We start from the raw sequence: 10656 nt of genomic DNA, 5'->3' as shown, positions 1-10656 counted from the left end.
AACCGGTCCCTGGGGCTAAAAAGGTTGGGGACCGCTGCCCTAGATGGGATCAGCTTGTTGGAGGGAAACAAGCTCAGGGCTCCCAATAATTCATGGGATTGAGGAGTTGTAGTTTTATGCACTTTGTTTTTAGTGGTTTCTATACCAGTCTGTAAAAATATTGTTTTACATGAAACCGGTCTGTGGCATAGAAAAGGTTGGGAACCGCTGTTGTTACGGTTAAGTATGATGGGCTTAATTTTCCTGATGCTAAACTATATATTGGGCTGGTGTTACCAGATACATTAGAGATTGGATCAGTACGGCCCATTATACAGACACCTCCCTGGAGTTACATATGGTCCCGAGGACTTATTTGCTTTTTATTCTACATATGCAAGGATAATTGGTGCCCCCAGAGCTTCTTCAGAACCCTCCGCTATATGCTGGAATGTTTGGTACAGGTTCAAGATGAGATTCTTGTTAGTCACTCCTCCTTGTCCCTCCCATTGTGGCCGATACTGCGAGAGGGAGTTGAGAGCAATGGATTGTAAATGGTTTGACTCAAAAAAAAAAAAATAAAATAAAAAAAAAAACAATCTCTGGTGCAGCAACTTCCTTATTGGTTATCCAAACCTTTGCTTATCTTCAGCTAAGCTTTTATTTTACCACACTTCTCTTAAAATGCTCCTGTAAGAATTAGCATTCTTTCCAGAGGATGGAGCCATCTCTGCCTAACCTTGATAGAAGAGCTATATCTGATGTATATTCCGCAAACTAAAGTTATTTAGAGTATTAGAACAGGATAGCTGTGCTAACTACATGGCAAATGCATTTTCCAGTTGGCAGTCAATGTGACACATTATCAGATTGTTGTAGAGCTTGTATGGGCCTACCCTCCTCCGTATAGGGAAATAACGTTTAAGATATTCCATTATGCATACATATCACCAATGCAATCTGTCCAAATGGGGCTAACTTCCCCAAATGTATGAAATGTGGGGCAGCAGAGGCAGATTTGTACCATTTGCTGAGTATTTTCCAAAGGTATTTTTGGACTAAAGTAGCTTTGTGTGCTCGCCAACATCTGCTGAATAATCTGAAAAGGTATAAGATGGGGTCACAATAGATAAGAAGTTGTCCCTAAATTGAAAGACAATGATGCACCATGTACTTTTGTGCTGTTTAATGTTGGTAAAGGTGTTTGAATACCTATTATTTAAGAATTTATATTTTAGTATTTTAATACTTACAAGGGATAACATTTTGTCAATATGTATAAATTTGTAATAGTATGAGTATAATAAAGTTTGAAACACAAAATCATGTCAAGACATGATTTTGTGTTTCCAACGGTATTATACTCATACTATTATATTAGACTGTAAAATACATTTTCATGAAAAACAATGTACCGTTTTTAGACATAGAAATATGGACAGAAATGACCAGCCCAGGAGGTGAATGCAACATTTGGAAATCCAGTATCTTATCATACCTGGAATTAAAAAAAAAAAAAAAAAATATCCCGATGTGGCCATCAGTGTTAACAAACCCATAGTAGCCTAGGTAAAGGACTCATTGTTTATGTTGTTAGAGACATGACACTTGGGAGTATAAAGCTACGTACACACGTCAGATTTTTATCGGCCAATTATCGGGCGAAAATCTGCCGTGTGTACAGTCGGTGTCGTCCATCGTCCGGACGACCGACCTGCCGGATCCACGGACGATGGACGACAGCCGATCCTAATGAAAGGGAAGAGCGCGCAGCAGGGTGCCGCTCCGTCGCTCTCCCCCTCCCCTCTCCATAGAGAATGAACGGTGCTGTATGTACAGCACCGTTCATGCATTGTGCACTCCCTTGTCGTTGGAAAGGATCGTGAAAGATCCTTTCCAACGACAAAAATTGGCAGTGTGTACGCAGCTTTGTACAAGAAAGAGGTGTTGTAAACCAAGATAAAAGACAATGCTTGTAACGCAGGCATGAGGACAACACAGAAGGGAAAAAAAAAACAGAAGACAGATGACCCAGGGAGGGGACACAATGTTTCTGGCCAAAGGAGGGTGACTATTGGGTGTAGGCCTTGTTTATATTATTGTTATAATTTGTTGTTTTTAAATATGTGTTATGCAACTGTTTTCCAGCATATACCATTCTGTAAATATAACACTTTTTACACACTTGTGTTTTTAACCCTCCCCTGATGATCGCCTCAAAACTTATAGCAGGAATTATTGAATATTCATATTTCATTGGATATTGTCCTCAATAATAATTATAATTTCTTACACACATGTAGACGAGCGTGCCACTGATCTATGTGATGTCCCCACTGCTAATGCCAATACTTTAGTGTAGTAGAAAAATAACATTGATAAGTATATATGCACACAATGATTAAGATAAATGACAATTATATTTTCCACATAAATATATTTTCCACTAAGTATTGAAAACCTTGACTAGAGTTGGTGTTCGAATTTGGGTTGTCCTTATATTCGACCCAGATATGGCTGTTCAAAAAGGGATAGACCTGACCCAAAAAAAAAAAAAAAAAAAAAAAAAAAAAAAGTGATTTCACAGCAATCTCGAAAAAAAAAAAGTAAAAAAGGTTGAAAAAGAATAAAAAATTTTTAAAATTAATTTTAATTTGTGTCTTTATTTAACTAATTTTTTTACAGGTTATCTGGCAATTACATTATGAATCATAATGTCATTGTAAGATCACCAGACCATGGGAACTTTGTGGTTACAGCTAATTGGAGTCACGTGCCCCCAATTAGCTGTAATCGCAGGTGATAGCAGGGCAATAGAGATTCCCCCATTCATCACCTCTAGGGCTCTGCGATTGGCTGGGGAAAAGGAAAAAAATTATACAATATTCTAATTAATTAAATATATATACATACATATACATACACACATACATATACATACACACATACATATACATACATACACACATACATATACATACATACATACATATACACATACATATACATACATACATATATACATACACACACACACACACACACTAAAAAAAGTGGTCCCGTCACATGAATAAATGACAGGTCCTCTATTATTCATGTGACAGGTCCTCTTTATTATTGATGTGAAGTACAGGGGTATGTAATAGTATGTGTCTTTTTAAATTCCCGCCATTGACTTTAATGGTGCTCGATTTTGACGTTCGACCACCTGAATAATTTTGGTCTAGTCGAGCGAATAGCTGGCAAATTGAATAGTGAGCTATTCGACCAACACTAGCGTTGACTTACTTGGTATAATGACCAATTGGATATGTACTTTTTATGTCCAGGGTAATTATGGTAAGTATGATGGTAACTTGATGAGAAAAAAAGCTTAAATTAGATTTGACTTACTCGGGCTGTATTTTATTGGCTGGGGATCCGTTTTTCAACTGCTTAAGGCAAGAATAACATCTCACTGGATAGCGTGATTAGACTGGGACTCATGTACCTTATTGCTTATCAAATGGAGTCATCTATCTATCTGACATATATCTAACTGTTATAACACTGTTATTCGGCCCTCCCCTCAGGCACGTTGTCTTGGTGTCACCCTTGACTCGGCCCTCTCATTTACCCCCCATATTCAGAACATTTCCAGGTCCGGTCACTTTCACCTCAACATCTCAAAAATCCGCCCCTACCTGTCCCCTGAGACCACCAAACTCCTTGTACCCGCTCTTATCTCTCGTCTGGACTACTGTAACCTCCTCCTCTCTGGTATTCCACTAACCCGACTCTCTCCTCTACAATCTATTATGAATGCTGCAGCCAGACTCATCCATCCTTCCCTCCGCTCCTCTTCCGCTGCATCTCTTTGTAGTTCTCTCCATTGGCTTCCATTTCACCTTAGAATCAAATTTAAGCTCCTGTGCTTTGCCTTCAAATCCCTCCACAGTTCTTGTCCCACTTACATTTCTGACCTGATAGAAAAATCCTCCCCCTGCCGCTCTCTCTGCTCCTCCAATGACTTACTAATGACTTCCTCACTCATAACCTCATCACACACATGGATACAAGACTTCTCTAGAGCTGCCCCCACTCTCTGGAATGGTCTTCCTCGTCCTATTCGGCTTGCTCCTAGTTTCTGCTCATTTAATAGAGCGCTCAAAACCCATTTTTTTCAAACTTGCCTACCCGTCTTCTTCTGTTTTCTGAAACCACCACTACTTCCCAGCACTACATATCTCCCATCCTATTGTGTGTGAAATTCCCCCACCTACTAGATTGTAAGCTTTTCGGGGCAGCCTCCTTTCCTCCTGTATCACTGTCTGTATTAGTCTGTCATTTGCCATCCCTATTTAAAGTACAGCGCTGCGGAATATGTTGGCGCTATATAAATCCTGTTTAAATAATAAAAATATTAATAATAGAAATGAAATATCCAAAAAGAAATTGATAAAAAATATATAGGAGTCAAAACACATTTAGGCTTACATATGTTTTTCATTAAATATCTTGCTGTATCAGACTGTAAGGGTTTATAATTTGGTAATGTTGAGGAAACAAATTCCATGCGAGTCTGAAGAAAAGATGTGTTTTAGGTTGTACTACGAAAAAAAAAAAAAATTAGATGTAATATATGGAACATCCACAAGAGGGTGGACCTTCAATTTTAAAGTCTTAGGCGATGGAGAAGCTGGCAAATGTTTTTTTATGTTGTAAAATGAGTTCTGTAAGAAAGTAATTCATAGTCATACAGTTACATTCACAAAAATTATTATTATTCGTATGAATACAAACAGTTAAAGACATACCTTAGCGATATGTGAATAAACAACAATAGTGAATAAAAGTATTTTAAATTGTCTGATCACCATTTCTCCCAGTAGCAGCCTGTAGGGTTTCCGGGCGCCATAAAAATAAGTTACTTAATCATTTTATATCTAGTGGTACAGTTATTAAAGCTTAATAGGGTTGGGGAGACACGTAGTTGGCCATTAATGAATTCTTAATCATATTTTCTATTTTTTGTAATGCAGACTTTAAAGGACATGTTTAGTTATTTAAAATTTTATTATACTATACTATACTTTAGAACATTAGGAAATAGAATAATAAAATGTAGACTGAAGGAGAAGGATTTGATGCACAAGCTGTGCTCGGGTACTATGTGGACCTAATTTATGTGAAGTGTTTAACCTCCCTGGAAGTATTCCTGAGTGTGGTTTGGGGTTAATTTTTAGTGCCAAAAGCGGTAACCCCGAGCCACACTTAGGGCAAAACAAAGAAGCAAATGCCGGCCGGGCATCTGCCCGCCAGCCTTAGTCTGGAGGGTGGGACCATGGGGCTGGTAGGCGGGACAAATAAAATAATTAGTATTTTTAAATGTACCACTTTTACATTCAAAAATTCCTATTATTTAGACTGCCAGGGAGGTTAAAGCAATGCTTAGAGTGAATTTCTAGTTCCCACCAAGCATTTGTTAACTCTCAGTCTGGAAGAGTGTCCGGTTCTTTTACGGGGTCTCCAAAAGGACCATCAGAGATGAGACGGTAGATCCCAATAAAGAAGATTTATTGTTGCAAAATCAAATACTTAGCAGTTAAAGCAAAGGAGATTCCAAAACAAATTGAATACATCAATCTTTATAGGAATATAGAATCACTCTAGTTGTCATTAAGCAGATTGTCCAATACCATATACTCTGTAGTCCATATAAGCATATTAGTTCACAAACAGTAAAAGGAGTGGGTAAACCACTTGCCTATCTTTTTGGGCACAATAATGACTATCCACCATTTTAGATTCTTGTTCAAGCTGGTTCTAACCACAAGGGTCTCATCAGCCTTCGAGCCATCCTGTGTTCAGCTTTCAGGGTCTTCCCGCTGATTGTTTTCAGAGAGCAGCACCTGCAAAAGAATCAAACAAAGCAGTAACTATTCTTTATATAAGCAGAGTATATTTTATAATCTATATACAGACCCCCTATATATTTATCACATTCCCTCCTCCTGACCCTATTTGAAGGTCACACTCCAACTTTCCCTCCTATCAATGATGCAATAGATTCACAGTGCTACATTCACCTCCTGGGTGGAGAGCCCCTCTTCTCCAGGATGTGAATCCCTTATAGGATCTGAGAAGTACTCTCATTCACAACATCTATGTCATCATATCTGTCCCTGTCTGTCTCTTGATATATATTGAATGTATTGTAGGGGGGCTTTTCTGAGACAATGGGGTCTGCATACATTTCTCTAACTGTAGTGCATCTGGCAATAAAACACATTTATAAAGATTTTAGAAGAAATAATATGGTAAGAAAAATGAAATCTGCTCCTTTTTGTAGAAACTTCCTAATAATCTATATACAGACCCCTATATTTTTATCATGAGAGTTTACTAAGGGGCTCAGTATGTACTGTCATAATTTGCTGTATTTCATGTTTAGGACTATGACAATATGTATTCCAGCACAGGAATGCAGACTGAAAATGTATACATAGGCAAACTTTGGTTTTAGTTTTGCATAAAGGGAGGGATTTGAACCCAAATAAAGTTTACTGTGTGTCCCCGATGGGGGGTATTCAGCTGTTCTATTTGTCCTAGTGTCTCATCACCATTATAGGAAATAAAAAGCTAAAATTATAGGGGTTTTACACCTTCATTACTCTATCTAAAATGTTTAAACCAAGTCTTGGCTATAACAAAAAAGGTTTATACGGAATGTAGGTCATGAAAATATCCCTGATTGTTAAATAGTTATGCCTGTGACCCCTTATCTGGCAACTTATGTTTGGGGGGCTGACATTAATTTTATTTACAGGATATCCGTGAAGATGATATGAAGGTTTATACATGGGGATAATGACGGCTGCATGGACAGACGCAGCTCTCAAGCTGCTGGGATTATCTCACAGTACAAGGTGGGCGGGGAGCAGTGACAGATGATTGCCAGGTCTATACTACACACCAACTTTTAGGGAGCTTACACTGAGCATGCTAACAAAACTCCTGGAGAAGCACAATCTCGATAGAGGAACAAAGGAGATGTGTGTGCCACATCCCCCAAAATAAAATGACCAAAGAGGGAAATAGGAGGGCGGGATCTGGCAGCTCCGCAGGCCATAGATTGGGTACCCTTAATCTAGACAAATTTGAGGTTAGGATATTAACCAATTTGCTAGAAACATGACCCCAAAACTTCTGTATGATCAATCATAACAAGAAAATGAACCATTGGATTAATCTTTGTATAAAGGAATAAAAATGGAGAATTATGGAACCCTGAAAATTCTATATCAACTACTAGAGGAAAATGAAAATAGTACCGAGACAATTACCCCTAAACATAATAAATCCACGTTACCCAAGAGACGACCCAAATCCAACTTTTTCCTAACATCATTCAACGCACATGTAAAAACCTTTGTAGACCTCACCATCAAAGACATTATCGCACTAGATGTGCAAAAACATTAGCCACAAAGCTTACCCTCAATCAGAAACAGGCCTTTCTATGCTCCAAAGTGATCCCAATAATAAAATTTAAACTAAAAGGGTGGTAATATTGTGATTATTGACAACTCACAATATGAATCTAGGCGTTTTAAAAATCCTGGAGAACAAAGAATGAGATACAATCCAGCTTCTCCAAATGTTGGAAGGTATCAACATACTTCCAAATCCCCCCTCGCTTATGATAGATGTAAAAGCACTGAATTGTAGCATCCAGCACGGCTTACACGTAATATCCTCATTGTTCTACAGAGGATCCCAAAATTCCAAATTTCTATATCTTTATTATAAAATTGTTTGAATTCATTCTGACTAGGAATACCTTTATTTTCAAGGAAGATCTAGACTTTCAGATACAAGGCATTGAATACTTGGTTTCTGGGAAAAAAAATTTCAAACCAAACTTTTGATATTTTCAAACATATACCTTTGGAGAAGGTATATTGATGATATACTAAAAACTATGGACAGGGCCCTTGCATATCTTAGAAGCACTATTCCAGTTTATCTAAATTAGTTTAATCCTATTATCACAGAGGGTCCCCTTCCTGGATATTTCTATAAATATTACTGAAACCACCCACATTAGTACTACGCTCTTTAGACAAAACACATGTACATCATCTTACATGCTAGAAGTGCTCACCCAAGACCCCTGGTGAATATCATTCCAATAAGTGAATATTTGAGGCTATGCAGAAGGATAAGAAGGATATAACTTACTATTCAAACCACAACAACCACCAACTGACAATACACTTCATACAATTGGATGCTTTTTTATGTTGGAAAGACGAAAAAGAAGCCTTCGAAAGTATTTATGAACACGTCTTTTCTATACAGAAAAAATTACCACACCTAAGAGTTACCATGTGAGGATCTTTCTGTTGTAGATATTCGTGAAACATCCGCTTTGATACCTCCACTTTGATGCCTCCTTATACTTTGAGTTTGAAGGTACATTTATATGGGGTAAGGTTTATAGATATCCATGACCCTTAATATCGATGCATATACTTTTGCCAAAAAACTTGTACTTACCTATTGACTGCATACTGTAATCAATTTATATATAATATAAGCATTTACCCACTTCATCTATTTTAATATTCATTTTACTATCTCATCTAGTGGCTCCAGTGCACACTTGTATTTATGTATGTTGGTATTAACACACTAAACAAAAAAAGGTTTTATTACTATATATGTTACCAGAGACTCATCATTTCATTTCGATAATGTTGTGTCACCCTGTTTGAGTAATTTGACTGTATATATTCCAATGTATTCAAATCTCCCCCAGTGTTGAATACTTGTATATAATGGAAATATAATTTTTTCATATTTTACAACCCAGGGTTTCTTCTTACAAGTCTGACTACATTACAGACATACTTTGGGCTTACAAGTGGCTGCCAGTGTATAACCCCGAGGTGGTTGCTGGCTACAGAGGCAAGAGGTGTATGGAAGCCCTCCACATGTTCTCCATCTCCGATAACACTTATCAGTTCATGCTTACAGGTAACAGACTTGTTTTTTCTAAATATCCATTTGATATGTTCAGTAGTCACATACATGGTTTAAAGTCACGTTTGTATTTGACAGATTGTGAAATCAGTCTGTCCTGATCACTGGAATATCTGGTGCCAGAAAGACCGTCATCCAGAATTGTAGAGATCTGCTGGAAAAGAATAACATTCCAGCTTATTGAAAGAAGCTACCACATCTTCTCCCAGATCTTGACAAACAAGAAACCAGAAGTTGTTGGTAAGCAATGGTGAGTTGGTAAGTTCTTTTTTATTCTTGTCCAAGGAGTGTGGATACTTATAGCTTTTTAAATACATTTCAGTCTGCTTTTTAGCACCTATGTCTATTGGGATCATGGCTTTTTCTTTTATTAATGTATTGTTCAGGTCTGTTTTTACAGGTACTTCTATTGACCACCAATGCATTTGATTACCCCTACATCAGCCAGGGGAAGATTGTTATTAGGAGTAATAATGATGAAGAGGAGTTGATTGCCACTGATGCAAGTAGCTACCACTGATGGAAGTAGCTGAAATCTTCCACAAGAATAAAAAACACTTTTTTTAAATCAGTTTTCCTTCATTTTATAGCAGAGTATACTGCAATTATTAAAAAACCCAAATTCTGCTTTCTAAAAACACACTGCCATTGATATCTTGGGATTCAACCCAGAAGAAAAGGTCAGCAGTTACAAGTTAACCGGTGCTGTAATGCATCACGGAAACATGACATTTAAGCAGAAGCAGAGCGAGGAGCAGGCTGTACCTGAGGCTATGATAAATAGCTTTTCTTTTTAACTAGGATATGTATGTACACTTTCCATCTATACGAATATTTTGCTGTAACATGTATATCTCCCTTCTAGTGGCTGACAAGGTCACCTATTTGATGGGTCTAAACTCAACTGCTGATTTGCTGAGGCTTTGTGGTACCCAAGAGTAAGGGTTGGTAATGAGTTTGTCATTAAGGGACAAACTATGCCACAGGTATGATAAAGAACAAACCCAGACAAAACTAATATATTTTATTTATACCAAAATATTTTGTTCTCTTTAGGTCTACAACTCTGCTGGTGCCTTTACTAAACCAGCCATGGAAAAACTCTTCTTGTGGATGGTCATCTATAAACCAGCAGCTTGACACTGAGCAGCCAAGACAGTATTTCATTGGTGTTTTGTATATTGCTGACATTGATGCAAGTTAAATAATTCTAGTGTTTTATGTCCAAAGTAGCTCTAGGTCTATTCTCATCTAATTTTTTATATAAAGTTAATTAGCTTGGAACAGCTCTGCATTAACCCTACCAATGAGAAGTTGCAGCAATTCTTTAACCACCAAATAAATGTTTGTCTTGGAACAGGAGTAATGCAAGTATTAAGGTATTGATTGGAAGTTCCTTGACTTTGGTATGGACCTGCATTGAGCTTATTGAAAAGGTAATTTCCCATACTTTTTTCACTTTTATTTTAAAAGATTACTGTTATGTAAAGCAAACTGCGTTTAGGTTTCATTTTTCTTACCAAGAACTCTTACTACTGTTATTTTTCCATAGGCATCCTCTCCATCTATGCAGAGGAATACATGTTCCCCAAGGCTACTGACATCCTTCAAGAACAAGCTGTATGAACAACATCTTGGCAAGTACAATAC

General features: G+C 37.4%; 1 long non-coding RNA gene across 1 annotated transcript in view; it reads left to right on the top strand.

The window, feature by feature from the left end:
• Positions 1 to 10656, top strand: part of LOC140344637 (uncharacterized) — a 28259-nt gene that overhangs the window by 13467 nt on the left and 4136 nt on the right. Inside the window, exon 5 of the long non-coding RNA XR_011923615.1 lies at positions 8837 to 9000. This is a non-coding gene — a long non-coding RNA (uncharacterized lncRNA). The remainder of the gene's footprint in view (positions 1 to 8836; positions 9001 to 10656) is intronic.

Source organism: Pyxicephalus adspersus, chromosome Z, assembly GCF_032062135.1.
Source record: "Pyxicephalus adspersus chromosome Z, UCB_Pads_2.0, whole genome shotgun sequence".
In the NCBI taxonomy this organism is placed as follows: Eukaryota; Metazoa; Chordata; class Amphibia; order Anura; family Pyxicephalidae; genus Pyxicephalus; species Pyxicephalus adspersus.
Note: the sequence above shows the minus strand (reverse complement) of the source record. Positions and strands in the feature narration are given on the sequence as shown.